The sequence below is a fragment of the Eumetopias jubatus genome, unplaced genomic scaffold, assembly GCF_037043125.1.
Source record: "Eumetopias jubatus isolate StellerSeaLion01/CBP00866 unplaced genomic scaffold, mEumJub1_p1.0 scaffold_11, whole genome shotgun sequence".
Taxonomy (NCBI): domain Eukaryota; kingdom Metazoa; phylum Chordata; class Mammalia; order Carnivora; family Otariidae; genus Eumetopias; species Eumetopias jubatus.
Window position 1 is genome coordinate 30,303,044 of NW_028274817.1, and position 15,953 is coordinate 30,318,996.

Genomic DNA, 15,953 nt, shown 5'->3' on the forward strand with positions numbered 1-15,953 from the left:
ATCACTGAACACTTCTTTCCCTTGCATGTGTTCTTTGGCCAAGTGACTAAGATAAATGGAGATTGAATTTTTAAAAATGACCATAGAGGCTATACCTCAATTAACCTACTCCCCCCCCCAAAAAAACAGGAAACAACAAGGGTGGCAGACTTGTTCTGTAAACAATCAGTAAATATTTTAATCTTTGGAGGCGATATGGTCTTATAGCAACTACTCACCTCTGCTGATGGTAGTTCCAAAGTGTAGACAGTACATAAATGAATGAGTGTGGATGTGTTCCACTAAAACTTTATGGATGCTGAAATTTGAGGTTCATAGAATTTTCCTGGATTAAAACATACCACTCGGGCACCTGGGTGGCTCAGTTGGTTAAGCGACTGCCTTCGGCTCAGGTCATGATCCTGGAGTCCCGGGATCGAGTCCCACATCGGGCTCCCTGCTCGGCAGGGAGTCTGCTTCTCCCTCTGACCCTCTTCCCTCTCGTGCTCTCTATCTCTCATTCTCTCCCTCTCAAATAAATAAATAAAATCTTAAAAAAAAAGTGTGCTAAGCAGCAAAACACTAGAATAATTAAAAAAAAAATACCACTCTTCTTTTGACTTCTTTTTTTTAATTTTTTATGGTTATGTTAATCACCATACATTACACCATTAGTTTTTGTTGTAGTGTTCCATGATTCATTGTTTGCATATAACACCCAGTGTTCCATGCAGAGCGTGCCCTCTTTAATACCCATCACCAGGCTAACCCATCCCCCTACCCCCCTCCCCTCTAGAACCCTCAGTTTGTTTCTCAGAGTCCATCGTCTCTCATGGTTTGTCTCCCCCTCTGATTCCCCCCCTCCATTCTTCCCCTCCTGCTATCTTCTTCTTCTTTTTTTTTAACATATATTATATTATTTGTTTCAGAGGTACAGATCTGTGATTCAACAGTCTTGCACAATTCACAGCGCTCACCATAGCACATACCTTCCCCCAATGTCCATCACCCAGCCACCCCCTCCCTCCCACCCCCCGCCACTCCAGCAACCCTCAGTTTGTTTCCTGAGATTAAGAATTCCTCATATCAGTGAGGTCACATGATACATGTTTTCTCTGATTGACTTATTTCGCTCAGCATAACACCCTCCAGTTCCATCCACGTTGTTGCAAAGGGCAAGATCTCACTCCTTTTGGTGGCTGCATAATATTCCATTGTGTATATATATACCACATCTTCTTTATCCATTTTCTTTTGACTTCTTTCAGCCATTTAAAAATGTGAAGACTGGGGGCGTCTGGCTGGCTCAGTCAGTAGAGTATGTGACTCTTGGTCTCGGGGTTGTGAGTTCGAGCCCCACGTTGGGTGTAGAGGTTACTTAAAAATAAAATCTTGAAAAATAAAAATAAAAATGAGAAGACTGTTCTTAGCTCAAGGGCCACAGAAAAACAGGCCACATGGGGCGCCTGGCTGGCTCAGTTAAAAGAGCATGTGACTCCTGATCTCAGGGTTGTGAGTTCGAGCCCCATGTTGCGTGTAGAGATTACAAAAAAATAAATAAACTTAGAGAAAGAAAAAGAAAGAGAAACAGGTCACAGACCAGATTTGGTCCAGGGGCTATAGTTTGCTGACTCCTACTGTTACAAGAACATGTTTCATTATCATTCATTTATTCTTTCAGCAAACATTTATTGTGAACCTATTTCATATTAATGCCAATGAAGTGTCCTGGGGCGACAAAGAGGAGTGCAGATTAATCCCTGCCCTCAAGGTGCTTAGTCTAGCTGAGCCGATGTAGCATTCTAGTGGCCATGGGGGGTGTGTAAAGAAGCAACATCTGAGCACAGTAACACTGTGCTTATAAGCATAGATGTTTATAAAGTGGGAGGCTACAAAGCAAAGAGTGCGTGTGTTAATAAAATATAAATTTTCTTGCCACAAAGCTGTAAATAAAAGAGTACCCATAAGGAAGGAGCAGCCAATCCTTGAAATCCTAGCTCCTGTCCCTTGAGTTTCAGCTTGATCTTGCAGAGCTCTCACTGATCACCCCGACCACCAACTGGCTAGTGCTGTGCCCGGTAGGGTCACACATAACTTGTCCCTTAAAGGACTCACAAAACTGCAAAGCCCACTAGAGGGAAAGGAGGCCCCAGGTGTGCTAGAATTAGCTCTGTCCTCAAATACCTGGAGTTGTTTGTTTTGGTTTTTATCTCCCCACTCTGTGTGCAATAGCATTTCCAACACTCTGTTTTGCCAGTAGTGTTCCTGTTCACATCCAGGAAGAGAAGAAATCTCCTTCAACTCTGGAACTTAAATCCTCCTCTTGAGTCTGAGGAAACCAACTCAGGACATATGACTGCCCCTGGACCAGTTGCTACGCCATGCACGGATTGGCTCAGATTAATTATCTCATGTGAAATTGTTGTTGGGGAATTAACCATAATACCTTCATCACTCTGGAAGAACAAGAGGAAACACAGAGAATGAAATATAGCTAATTGGATTTCTTTGGTTCAATTTGTCCATAATTGCCTTTTTCTAGATGAGTGTTTTTCAAAGTCTGGATCACACCCTATCAGCACAGAAGTTCTCAAGGTGTGGTCTAGGTTCCTGGTGTCCCTGAGACCCTTTCAGAGAGCTCACAAGGTCAAAACTGTTGTCATCAGAATCCTAAGACATCACTTCCCTGTTTCACTCTTGTTCCCTCGCAAGTGGACACTGGAGTTTTCCAGAGGGTCAAGGATGGACGATGATGCCATTGCTCTGTCAAGGATGGGGTATGACTTTGTGTATTCTTGTGTTTAAAAAAAACTCATTTTTCATTTCTAATACAGTATCAATAGCTATAACCCACATAAACAAAGCCTCTTTAGTGTCCTCAAAAAATTTTAACGGTGTACAGGAACAGTGCTGAGATGTAAGAGTTTGAGAACTGCTGTATCAGTTCTAAAACCAATTTTAGGGGCACCTGGGTGGCTCGGTCGGTAAGCATCTGCGTTCAGCTCGGGTCATGGTCCTAGGGTCCTGGGATCCAGCCCCGCATCAGGCTCCCTGATCAGCAGGGAGTCTGCTTCTCCCTCTGTCTCTCGCCCTTTGTGCGCGTGCACACGCTCTCTTTCCCTCTCAAATAAATAAATAAAAATCTTAAAAAAAAAAAAAAAGCCCCACATCGGGCTCCCTGCTCAGCGGGAAGCCTGCTTCTCCCTCTCCCACTCCCCCTGCTTGTGTTCCCTCTCTTGCTGTGTCTCTGTCAAATAAATAAAATCTTTAAAAAGATCAAATCAATTTTAGCAGCAGTTTTTACAGAAATGCAATAAAATAGTGTACTCTATATTATTTCAAGTGTTTTGTGAATTTTTCTTTTGATTAATATCAAAAGATTTAATTTTAATCAGTAAAATTCACAAAACAATACGCATGTGTGTATGTGCGCGCGCGCATGTCGTTACAATATAAATAAAATGTATTAGTGTAGGGCCTGATCGAGAGCGGCTGAAAGTGCTGCTCACTGGCCCCTGACCACGCTCCATGTAACAAAGGCCTTCTTAGCACCATCACTGAGGATTACTTGAAGTCCTGCTACCGAAGAGTGAAGCTCCAAAAGATAGATCCCCTAAGGTCTGATTTCTCCGTTCTCACGTCTTGTCTGAAAACCTACCTGTTCCCTCGCTAATTAAAGCCAGGCCGCCACAACCACCTATCAAGTCCCTCCTAGCCCTGTCCGAGTTGGTGTAACAGCCGGACTAGAAGAGAACTCATACCCCAAGTGTCGCATCGGTGACACAATCATGGTAGCAGCCTTTTTTGTTTCCTTCTACAAATCTCCTAATTAAGGCATTTCCCAAAAGGAACAGTAGTCGTAGTAGACATGAATCAAAAAGGAGTGAACAAAGGCCTGAATGCAAGCCAAAGAAACCAAACTCTGACCAGCTGAGTGAGGTTAAGAGGGGAAAACTCCTAGACCCGTGGTGGGGCAGGTCACAGAAGCATAGCAAGACCAGAAGCTGCAGCTGGGACGCAGGGAGCACCCAAAGAAAGACTCCGAAGCTGGCAGCCCTCTGTCATTCGGCTTTGCCCTGAGGGTGCGATTCATCGGCTCCTTCTGCGGACCGGCTTCCTGCGCATGGCGGTGCCGGTGCGTGGGAGCTCGGAGAACTTCCGCCTGGTCTCGGAGAACTTCCGCTTTGGCCCGGAGTGCAGATCCCCGATCTGCCTCCGATCCCCGGTGATCGGTTTAAAACTCCTTGGAAAGCACAGTAGCAGGCCAGGTTTAGATCAGATGCTTCCCTTTGGGGTAATACGCAAGGGCTCAGAGCTTGAGACCAATGTCAAGAGCTCAGTCCCTGTAAAGGGACGTGTTCCCAGTGAATGGGGAAATGATTTTGAGCTAAGCTGTCCCCCAAATCCATGTGCACAAAAAGAGCAAGGTCAGGCTACACAGTTACCTGACTTAGGTCCAAAGAAAAACGTGCAATCAGCAGGTCAAATCTATCTTTCTTTCAAGATTTTATTTATTTGACAGAGAGAAAGAGCACAAGGAGGGGGAGTGGCAGAGGGAGAGGGAGAAGCAGATTCCCCGTTGAGCAGGGGGCCAGATGAGGGGCTCGATCCCAGGACCCCGGGATCATGACCTGAGCCACGGAGGTGCCCCAGAAAGGGAGACTTTAGACTGCTGTATCCCTCCACCTAGTTCAACAAACTGTTGTACCTCTTACACTAAGATGAGGCACGAAAGCAAAATGACCAGACAGAAGCTGAGCATTGTATTTTTTTTTTTTCAAACCCGGTTGTGCGAGGAAATCTTCAATTTGGGAGCTGTTTACAGGGAATGAAGGCTTTCCATTTTACATTTCACTTTTTCTTAAAGATTTTATTTTATTTTTTAAAGTAAACTCTACCCACCGTGGGGCTCAAACCTACAACCTTGAGATCAAGAGCTGCCCGCTCCACTGACTGAGCCAACCAGGCGCCCCTACATTTCATTATCAATAGGAACATTTTTCAAACATACTGGCATATAGAGAAAATAGTATAATGAACACCTGCATACCGATTACTTGTGTGTAACAATTATAAATAATTTGTCGGATTTGCTTCATCTGATTTTTCTGAAGGTAAAATATTTTAAAGTAAATATGGACATTATGATGTTTCTCCCCTAAATACTTCAGAACATATGTTTAAAGCCAAGGGAATTTTTCTTCTTTGTACCAATACCATTATCCTGCCTAACAAAATGTATAATACCTTACTCAGCATCCATGTAAATGCCCACTAGATAGTTCAACGTCCCCAGTTGTTTCTCAACTGTGTCTTCTTCCTTTGTTGAAGCCAGGATAGAAGAGGGCTTTGTGGCCAGAGATCACAGCTTCAGAATATGTGCTGGTAAGACAATAAGGAAAGGACCGTCTCTGGATGAAGTTCCAGCCCAGTGCCCAAGCATACCGGCCTACGCAGAAGGAGGGCTTGCCCTAGCCCGAACGGGCTAATAATCCTGGTCAGTGAATGTTTTTCCAACAACAGAACTTTTCACCAGGGATTGAGGAGGGTGACTTTTTTTCCCCCAAAGCTCTCAAGAGCGGGGCCAGAAGCCTGAGAAGCTGACACATTTATGGGTACAAAACTCAACAGAAGTGAGCTCTTAAAAATATTTCCTAGGGTGATGATAGTGGTAAGAGCTCAAACAAAACAGGTTTTACTTCTCACCCACAGAACGGTGAAATGCAGTGCTCTGGGTCTGAGGGCAGTTCTCCTCCATCCGGGGCCACTCAGGAGCCAGGGCTTCCAAATATGGCTTCCAAACAGCCATGATCAGCAGCAACCCAGTGGGCAAGAACGGGGAAGCAGCGAGTAACCAAGGAGCAAGTGAGAGGATTTGGGGGCCGGATCTGGATGTGGTACACAGACCTTCCCACACAACTTTCAAGGAGGCTGAGAAATAGAATCTAAGGTAGGACTTGGAAAAAAGAACAATGACAGTGAAGCACTAGCAGATTCTGCCATGGCGAAAGAGTCCCACCTCTTTGATTTCAGAGGCAACATGTTTCCAAGGAACTGGCAGAATCTCATATAGGGCCTGTCAATCAAAAAGTCTCGTGGGGCATGAGATCTTGAAGTCAGAGAGGGAACAAGAATAGATTCCTTGGCAGGTATCAGTGAGGGAGCCCCATCTGCTCTGGCTTCACACCACGAGATCAGGGTAGCAGGTGCATGAAACTCTCATGAACTGCACTCCTACTACTCAATCTTGGGTGATCTCTTGAAGCACAGGGCAAGAATAGCAGGGAACTGTCGGCTTGGCCCATTCAGCTTGAACTGTGAACTTCTTTGGTCAAGTGGAAAATCAAGAGCAAAATGCAGGGAGAAACTGAGTCATGGCCTCTGAGGCATGGTTTGCTTCTTTCTTTGTAAGAGAAGAACTCCCAGGGACGCCTGGGTGGCTCAGTCGGTTAAGCGTCTGCCTTCAGCTCAGGTCATGATCCCGGGGTCCTGGGATGGAGTCTCACGTCCGGCTTCCTGCTCAGCAGGGAGTCTGCTTCTCCCTCTCCCTCTGCCTGCCGCTCCCCCTGCTTGTGCTCTCTCTCTCTGTCTCTCTGTCAAATAAACAAAATCTTTAAAAAGAGAGAGAGAGAACTCCCAACTCATAGCTGTGCAGCAGGATTGGTAGAGAGAAATTTTTTACAAATCATTGAAGCAGGACCTAGACCCTCTGGACCAGGGGTTCAAACAGAAGGCCTTTTTTAAAATTTATATTTTATTTTATCTTATTTTATTTTATTTTATTTTATTTTATTTTATTTTATTTTATTTTATTTTATTTTATTTTATTTTATTTTATTTTATTTTATTTTATTTTATTTTATTTTATTTTATTTTATTTTATTTTATTTTATTTTATTTTATTTTATTTTATTTTATTTTATTTTATTTTATTTTATTTTATTTTATTTTATTTTATTTTATTTTATTTTATTTTATTTTATTTTATTTTATTTTATTTTATTTTATTTTATTTTATTTTATTTTATTTTATTTTATTTTATTTTATTTTATTTTATTTTATTTTATTTTATTTTATTTTATTTTATTTTATTTTATTTTATTTTATTTTATTTTATTTATTTTATTTTATTTTATTTTAGTAGGCTCCATGCACAGCATGGAGCCCAATGCGGGGCTTGAACTCACAACCCTGAGCTGAGATCAAGAGTCATACGCCCACCTGATTGAGCCACCCAGGCGCCCCTCAGACAGGAGACTTTTGATCACTATTGCAGAGGACACCCCCAGTACCCAAGATTGGCCAAGCGAACACAGGAAAATTTTCAAGAGTTGGGCCAGGTGAATCACTTCTATGAGACTCTTGGGGTTGTATGACGTAATCATACTTTGTGACTGCTTTGTGTCCCCCCCGCTTCCTGAGCTTCCCCATATTTCTTTATTTATTCTATTTTTATTAATTGAAGTATAGTTGACACACAATGTTACATTAGTTTTGGGTGTACAACATAGTGATTTGACGAGTTTATACACTGTGCCATGCTCACCACTGAGTGTAGCTCCCATCGGTCCCCCTACAACACTATCCTAATACCATTGGCTATATTTCCTATCCCGTACCTTTTACGAGGTTCCCCTGTTTAAACTTGATTGTTCATTTATACTCAAGTGGCGTACAGGTAAATATTTTAACAACCTGGGGTAAAGAACGGGGGTGCCGCGGTTTATAGCGTGTGCTGATTCCAGTGCTGTCAGTACTCCCACCGGGGCCACTTGGAAGCTCGCGTGTGACATCTCTAACAGTGGAGTCGGGGAAAGATGCAAACAGTAATTTCTCACGAGCCGGTGTAAGTCAGCTGCAGCACGCAAGCGCCACATTCACTGAGTGACCAGATCACGGCCTTGCTTCGTGCAAGCTTGAAACTGGCCTGAAAGTGGTGTGCAGAAGGGATGGATGTCATTGGAAATGGGAGGAATCTGTAAGCATTGATCAAGGAGCTCCACCTCCTTTTATTTATTTTTTTAATTTATGTAGTTAGAGAGAGAGAGAGAGAGAGAGAGAGAGAGAGAGAGCGGGGTGGGGGCGGGGAGGAGCAGAGGGAGAGGGAGAAGCAAGCTTCCCGCGGAGCAGGGAGCCCGATGCGGGGCTCGATCCCAGGACCCTGGGATCACGACCCTGAGCCGAAGGCAGATGCTCAACTGACTGAACCACGCAGGCGCCCCAAGGAGCACCACCTCTTTGAAATAAGAAGCCTGGGTGTCTTAAGACGCTGGGACAATCTTCAGGATTGGATCAGTCAGGAAGAGAGGGTGGGGAGAACCTGGCCAACGAGACGGATGGGTCTGTGGGGCAGTGGCTGGGAGTACCCGAGAAGGCACGCTCCCGTGGCGAGGGAGGCCGCAGCGGGCCGGTCCTCAGCACGCTGGCCAGCCTCCCGAGCCCCAGGAAGCCGAGAGAATTCTACGAACTGCCCTGCAGTGGGCAGAAGTCAAGAGGACGACACGGCCGTGGTGGCCTGGTCCGGTCACGTAGGGAAGCTTCAGAGGACTTGAACCTCTGACCTAGACAGGTTTGAGTGCGGTGCCTGGAGCCTAAGGGAGACTCCGGGGCCAGTGAGGCCCGTGCTTCAAAGAAGGCCCATGACTATCGTCCAGCAAGAAATCTCCATGACCGGAGCTCCATCCCGAGAGGGCAGGGAAGGAGTGTTGTGTCCCGGGCACGTGGGACATGGCTGGAATACACGGCTCTGCGCGCTGGTGACATCTGGCAGCTGCTTTTTTGTTCTCTTCCGTCAGATTTCCCATTTGAACCCCCATCAGTCTCTTACCTCGTCCTGTCACTGAGCAGATCTGGTTCTCTTCCATCTGACAGAGAGATCTGAGCCGGGGGTTCCACGGAAAGGGTGGAAGACTTTGGAAGGCGAAAGAGCATGCACTCATCCATCAGGAAGGTACCACCAATTTTGCTTCCAAGGGAAAAAGTGTGTGTGCTCACAGGTCAAGAAGACAGTTTTCAGCAAGCTGATGGGGCACGTAAATGGATGGGAGAAAGGATCCCTTTGTAGAGGGGGGGCTATGAGGAGCCACCCATCTCGTGGGAGTCTGAAAGTGGTGAGGCAGCAGAGAGAAGTCCCTCATAAACACATCGGGCAGGGCACCCCCAGATCTGCTGCCTTCCTTTTCACTGAGTGACCCAGACAGCATACTTAAGGACGTAGGCCGAGTCTCACACACACCACTCGTGTTCTTGCATATCTGTGAGGGCAGCCCTGATAAGATCGGGGCCCCCGTGCATGTGGGGTATCCTGGCCACACCACTCTTGCCACGACGTGGACCCCCAGGGGCTATCTTGCAATAGGTGAAAGTCCAAGAAAGCACCATCGGTAATTAAAATGTCCCAACAGAGTATGAGGGAGGAAGCAACAGGTGTCTTGTAGCAAAGCTACCCGCTGAGCATTTCTTTCATTCTGCAGGGAGCCTTTGATCTGTTATTTTTCTCTCTGAGGCAAGCAGACAGGCTCACAAAGACCCAAGAGCCCAGTGAGCCACACACCCAGTTTGCTCAGACTCTAAATAGACATAGGAAATGGACAGTTGTGTGGCCTGGGGTGCTGGAGGGTGGGGGTGGACTAAGAATCAGATGGTAAGAACGACGAGCCCATTCCACCACCTGAATGTCTCTGGAAAATGACTCTGTTGGGGGACGCCTGGAGGGGCGCAGTCAGTTAAGTGTCCGACTCTTGGTTTCTACTCAGGTCCTGATCTCAGGGTCCTGAGATCGATCCCTGCGTTGGGCTCTGTGTCCCTTCAAGGGACCCAGCACAGTAACAAGGACATAATTAAAGGCTGGCCACTGGAGGGAAAAGAAAAGCAGCAGTGATGCTGATAGTCCTGGGTGGAAGGCCTCCCAACCGCTTGCAAAGCACAAGAGATAGAGGCTTTGTTGGGAATAGTGGCTAAATGAAAACTGGGGTCCCCTCCACTCTTAAAGGGGCCGCAAAAAGACAGGGAAATATTGGGTGTTCTCACTACTGTTTCCAGGCCTGTCTGAGGTAACCTATAGGCGGTCCCCGGAGTCCACAGAGAGGCAAGAAAACCATGAAATCCCATCTGTATCTGCTGTTGCTCTCTGAGAGTCCAAGGGAGAATGTGTGTGGTCTCTGATCAAAGACATAAGGAGTCGAGGGAGTTGCCTGAAGCCCGCCAAGGTGGCCACACAGAACAAGGGGGTCTGTCAACACCTCTGACCCTCAGTGTTTAAGAGATGGCGAGGGTGGGGGCGCCTGGGTGGCTCAGTCGGTTGAGCTTCTGCCTTCAGCTCGGGTCGTGATCTCAAGGTCCTGGGATCGAGTCCCGCATCGGGCTCCCGGCTCCGCGGGAAGCCTGCTTCTCCCTCTCCCACTCCCCCTGCTTGTGTTCCCTCTCTCGCTGTGTCTCTCTCTGTCAAATAAATAAATTAAAAAGAGAGAGAGAGAGAGAGAGGGCGAGGGTGCAGCGGGTTTGGGCCATGGCAGAAATGAAGTAAAAGATGGGTCAAGAGGGAACTAGGCAGCCTGGGGTAGGTCCACCTCGTGCGCAGGAGGCTAGTAACTCTCCGCAAAAGTGAGCGGGGAAGGCCAGAGGTGGGGAAGAGCATCTTGGCTCTAGTAGTTTTGGAAAGCAGAAAGCATATAACGATCAAGAGGAATTCGTGTCCGGTGCACCCTGAACAGCTGCTGGGCCTCCTGACTCACACTCCTCGACCTGAGGAACACACCTCAGGGAGGCCAGGGCCTGGGAGGCACACACCTGCACCCAAGAAGGAGGAACCGTCAAGTCTGGTGTGGCTGACGAGGCCTCAGGATGCCTGTGCCCTTCGAGATTCTTCCAGGTTTTCCCACCTCATTCCATAAGTAGAAGGTATACTGCAACACTTTCCTTCTGAGCTGGGGGGCTCTAGGAACCATGTGGGCTCTTGGATTCCCTACAGGCCAGCAGCTATGGTCTGAATGTTTGTGTCCCTCCAAAATTCTGATGTTGAAATCCTCATCTCCAAGGTGATGGAATTTGGAGGCTGGGCCTTTGGGAGGTGATGAGGGGCTGAGGGCAGAGCCCTCGTAATTGGGATCAGTGCCTTTATAAAAGAGACCCCAAAGAGCTAGCTTGTCCTTTCGGCCCTGTGAGGACAAAGAAAAAAGATGGCTATCTGTGACCTGGGCAGGCTCTCACTAGATACCAAATCTGCCAGCGCCTTGATCTTTGACTTCCCAGCCTCCAGACCCGTGAAAAATGAATTTCTGCTGTTTATAAGCCACCCAGTCTAGGGTATTTTTACCAAGGCACCAGCTCTCTACACTGATTCCTTCTATGCCACCACTGGGATCAGGAGCTCTGACTGGCCCTCTCCGCTTCCTCAACGACGTAAGCCAGGAAATCTGTTCAGTATCTTGACACCACAGATGGAAATGTGGGTTTCATGTGGCACCACCCTTCCAAGAGGATACATACCAGATCTCAAGTAATGTAATGAGAATGTAAGAGATACCCAGTGTTTTCGAGGGCTTTTATTTTTTATTTTTTTATTCTATTTTTAAATTTTTTTAAAAAAATTATTTATTTGAGAGAAAGAGAGTGAGAGAGAGAGAGCACAAGCCAGAGGGGAGAGGCAGAGGGAGAAGCAGGCTTCCCACGGAGCAGGGAGCCCAATGCGGGGCTTGATCCCAGGACCCTGGGATCAGGACCTGAGCCGAAGGCAGACGCTTCACAGACTGAGCCACCCAGGCGCCCCTGGAGTGTTTTTTGATGACCGTCATGCCCAACATCCCCCAGAGCTTGAGGGTTCTGGCGCTTTGGGATATGACTGGCTTGAGTTAACATTGCCTGGCCCTCCAAGGATTTGTGCTTCCAGAGCCTTTCATGGAACAAACACATCATCTTTTCATGGCTTTTGACTGTACCACTGTGTCCAATTGTTCTGCTTCATCACAGTACTCCGTCCTAATTAACCCAGGCCGGATAACAGCACAGACTCACGACTCACACATTAATCAGTTTCACATCATACATCCCAGCAGTGCCTCTCATCACGCATAATGCATCACAAGCTGATTCTCCAGAGACACTGAAAGATGAGTAAGCCTAATTCTGGCAAATGAGGGATGATAAAATTGACTCCAATCATTTAGGGAATGGTCAATAAACAAAACAAAGCAAAACAAAACAGGTACTTCTTAAGTAGGGGTGAGTGGTAAAACATATGAGCCCGACCCAGATGCAAAATGAAGGCACCACTTTATTGAACCATGTGATTTGGATTTCTCTAAAATGATCTGATGCAACTGAGAGCTATTCCACAAAATAACTGGCTAGTACTCATCAAAAGTGTCAAGATTGGGGCGCCTGGGTGGCTCAGTCAGTTAAGCGTCTGACTTCAGCTCAGGTCATGATCTCAGGGTCCTGGGATCGAGCCCTGTGTTGGGCTCCCTGCTCAGCAGGGAGCCTGCTTCTTCCTCTCTCTGCGCCCCGCCCTGCCCTGATTGTGCTCTCTCTCTCTCAGATAAATAAATAAAATCTTAAAAAAAAAAAAAGCGTCAAGATCATGAAAGTCAAATACTAAAGGACTACCACAGAGTGGAAGAGAGCAAAGAGACACAACAAATATTATAATATGGGAGCTGAGCAGAGATCCTGAAGGGGGGCTTGATTCCAGGACCCTGGGATCATGACCTGAGCCAAAGGCAGACGCTTAACTGACTGAGCCACCCAGATGCCCCATGCCCCCTGCATTTTGTAAAGGAGGAGAACATGCTTGAAAACACTGATCCACAGACCATATGTGGAACTTTGAGCCCGGGTGGTGCTGAATTCTTCAAGGGAGGAAACTCAGTGGCTGTAAGGTATGTTTTCAATATCTCCCGCAGCTGGTACTTCTGGTGGGAGAAGGTTGTCATTGGTTCACCATTTGAACATTTTTTTTTTTTCCTGATAGGACTCAAACTTTTTTTTTTTTTTAAGTAAGCTCTATGCCCATTGGGGCTTGAACTCATGGCCCCAGGATCAAGAGCCGCACGCTCTCCTGACTGAGCCAGGCAGGCACCCCAGGATTCAGACTTTTTAGAATATCACTCTGCTCCTTGTAAGGTGTCCCAAGTACTAATTACCTTTTTCATGAAGCCATATGGAGGGAAGTATTTTTGAAAAACTTGGCATTTTGAAAGAGTTAGCAAGGGTAATCAAGTGAGAATAATGGAAAAATCATCATTGTATATTAGTATTAAATGTAATATTTTACTAACCTTTTTCTGAGGCCACTGTCTTTACTAATTTTGTGTGATTTTCTGTGTTAAATTTCTAATTCTTAAAATCTGCTATATTGCCTTTCGATAAGCTTTGTCTTAGCCACACAGAGCTAATCCCATTGAACTCACCTCAAAATCAGCTTTTCCAATTGAACATTAATTCAGAACATGTGTACATCATTAAGTGAATAACTGTGATCTACTAGTTCCTTTGAATAGTGAATTGGTAGAACACACTTTTACTTCTGGGTTTTGATTGTGCTCTTGTGGCTAATCGCTCATCTCGAGGAGACCTCAACCTGCACATATGCAACTTAACCAAGTTTTGTTTGGAATTCAAGTTTAGAAATGTTTCTTGCTGAGCTAGCACCTTTTTTTGTAGACCGCAAAGGAAGAAATGACCTGATCAACCGCTCTTTATTTTTAAAAAATGTTTACTAAGATAGAATTGACATATAACATTGTGTAAGTTTAGGGCGTACAATGTGTTGATCTGATACATTGATATATTGCAATTTGATTACTGCCACAGTGTTAGCTAACACCTCTATGGCGTATTATAATTTTGTTGTTTTTCATTTTTGTGGTGAGAACAATTAAGACCCAGTCTTCCAGCAACTTTGAAGTGTATAATACAGTATTGTTGACTATAATCACTATGCTAACAGCTCTTTAGAAAACAGAGGTCTCATAGCCGCAATTGGAGTTACAGGAAATCCTTTCTGGTAGGCAGAATTCTTTTTTTTTTTTTTTAAGATTTTATTTATTTATTTGAGAGAGAGAGAATGAGAGACGGAGAGCACGAGAGGGGAGAGGGTCAGAGGGAGAAGCAGACTCCCCACCGAGCAGGGAGCCCGATGCGGGACTCGATCCTGGGACTCCAGGATCATGACCTGAGCCGAAGGCGGTCGCCCAACCAGCTGAGCCACCCAGGCGCCCCTGGTAGGCAGAATTCTAAGATGACTTTCAGGGGTTCCCATCCTCATCCTCAGACTGCAATTATGACGACATATCTACAAATGGATTTTGCAGGTTTCTTGTAAGTTGACCTTATGGTGGGTACCAATCCAATCATAGGAGCCCTTTAAAAACTGAGAGTTTTTCTGGGCACCTGGGTGGTGCAGTCAGTTGAGCTTCTGACTCTTGGTTTCGGCTCAGGTCGTGATCTCAGGGCCGTGGACTCGAGCCCCGCGTTCGGGCTCCGTGCTCAGCGGGGAGTCTGCTTGGGACTCTCTCTTTTTCTCTCTCCCTCCGTCCCCCCTCCCCCCAAATAGATAAATCTTAAAAAACAAAACCCAGAGAGGTTTTCTCTGCCTAGTAGCATGATAGGGAGTTCAGAGGGATTTGAAGCACCACTGCTGATATGGGGGGCGTGGTCCACGTACAAGGAGTGAAGAGCAGCCTCTAGAAACTTGAAAGTATCCCTGGCTGACAACCAGAAAGGAAACAGGGAGCTCCTTCCTAGAACCACACAGAACGGGATTCTGCCAACAACCTGTGTGAACCTGAGAGCAGATTCTCCCCCAGAGCCTCCAGATAAGAGCCCAGTCCGGTGGACAATTTGGTTTCGGCTTTGTGAGGGCCAGAGCAAAGGACCCAGGTAAGCCTGTCGACTTCTGACCTCCTACCTCCAGTATCATGAGATAAATGAATGTTGTTTTCAGCCACCTCATTTGTGCTCATTGTTATGCAATAATAGAAAACGAATACAACCATTTCTCAAAGTTGAAGGAACTAAGGCTATTTATTCTGGATGAGAAATCACCGAGGGGAAACATTTGGATGGCTTTCATGTGCGAGAAGTAGGATTCTGTTTTGCTGTAGAGCAGTACTGTCCGATAAAACCTTCTGAGTTGATGGAAAATACTGGTCAATATAGCAGCCCCTAGCCATATGTGTCTAAGGAGAACTTGGTATATGGCCACTTCACCTGAGACACTGAAATTTTGTTTTATTTTTATAATTTAATTTTGTTAATTGAAGGATAGTTGATGGACAATGTTACGTTAATTTCGGGTGTACAACGTATCGATTTGACAAGTCTATACATTATGCTCTGCTCACCACAAGTGTGGCTCCCATCTGTCACCATACAATGCTATTACAGTGGCATTGACTATATTCCCTATGCTGTGTCTTTTATTCCCGTGACTTACTCATTCCATAACTAGAAGCCTGTACCTCCCATTCCCCTTCACCCACTTTGCCCATCCCCCCCCCCCGGCAACCACCAGTTTGTTCTCTGTATTTATGGGTCTGTTTCTGCTTTTCTGTATTCGTTCATTTTTTTGTTTTTGTTTTTAGATTTCACAGATAAGCGAAATCATATGGTACTTGTCTTTGACTCATTTTACTTAGCATAATACCCTCTAGGTTCATCCATGTTGTTGCAAATGGCAAGATTTCATTCTTTCTGATGGCTGAGCAGTATTCCATTATGTGTATATACCACTTCTTCCTTATCCATTCATCAGTTGATGGACACTTGGGGTGCTTCTATATCTTGGCCACTGTAAATAATGGTGAAATAAATATTGCGGTGCATAAGGGTACGTATATCTTTTTGAATTAGTGTTTTTGTCTTCTTTGGGTAAATACCCAGTAGGAGAATTACTGGATCATAGAGTAGTTCTATTTTTAACTTTTTTTTTAAAGATTTTATTTATTTATTTGAGAGAGCGAGAATGAGAGAGCAC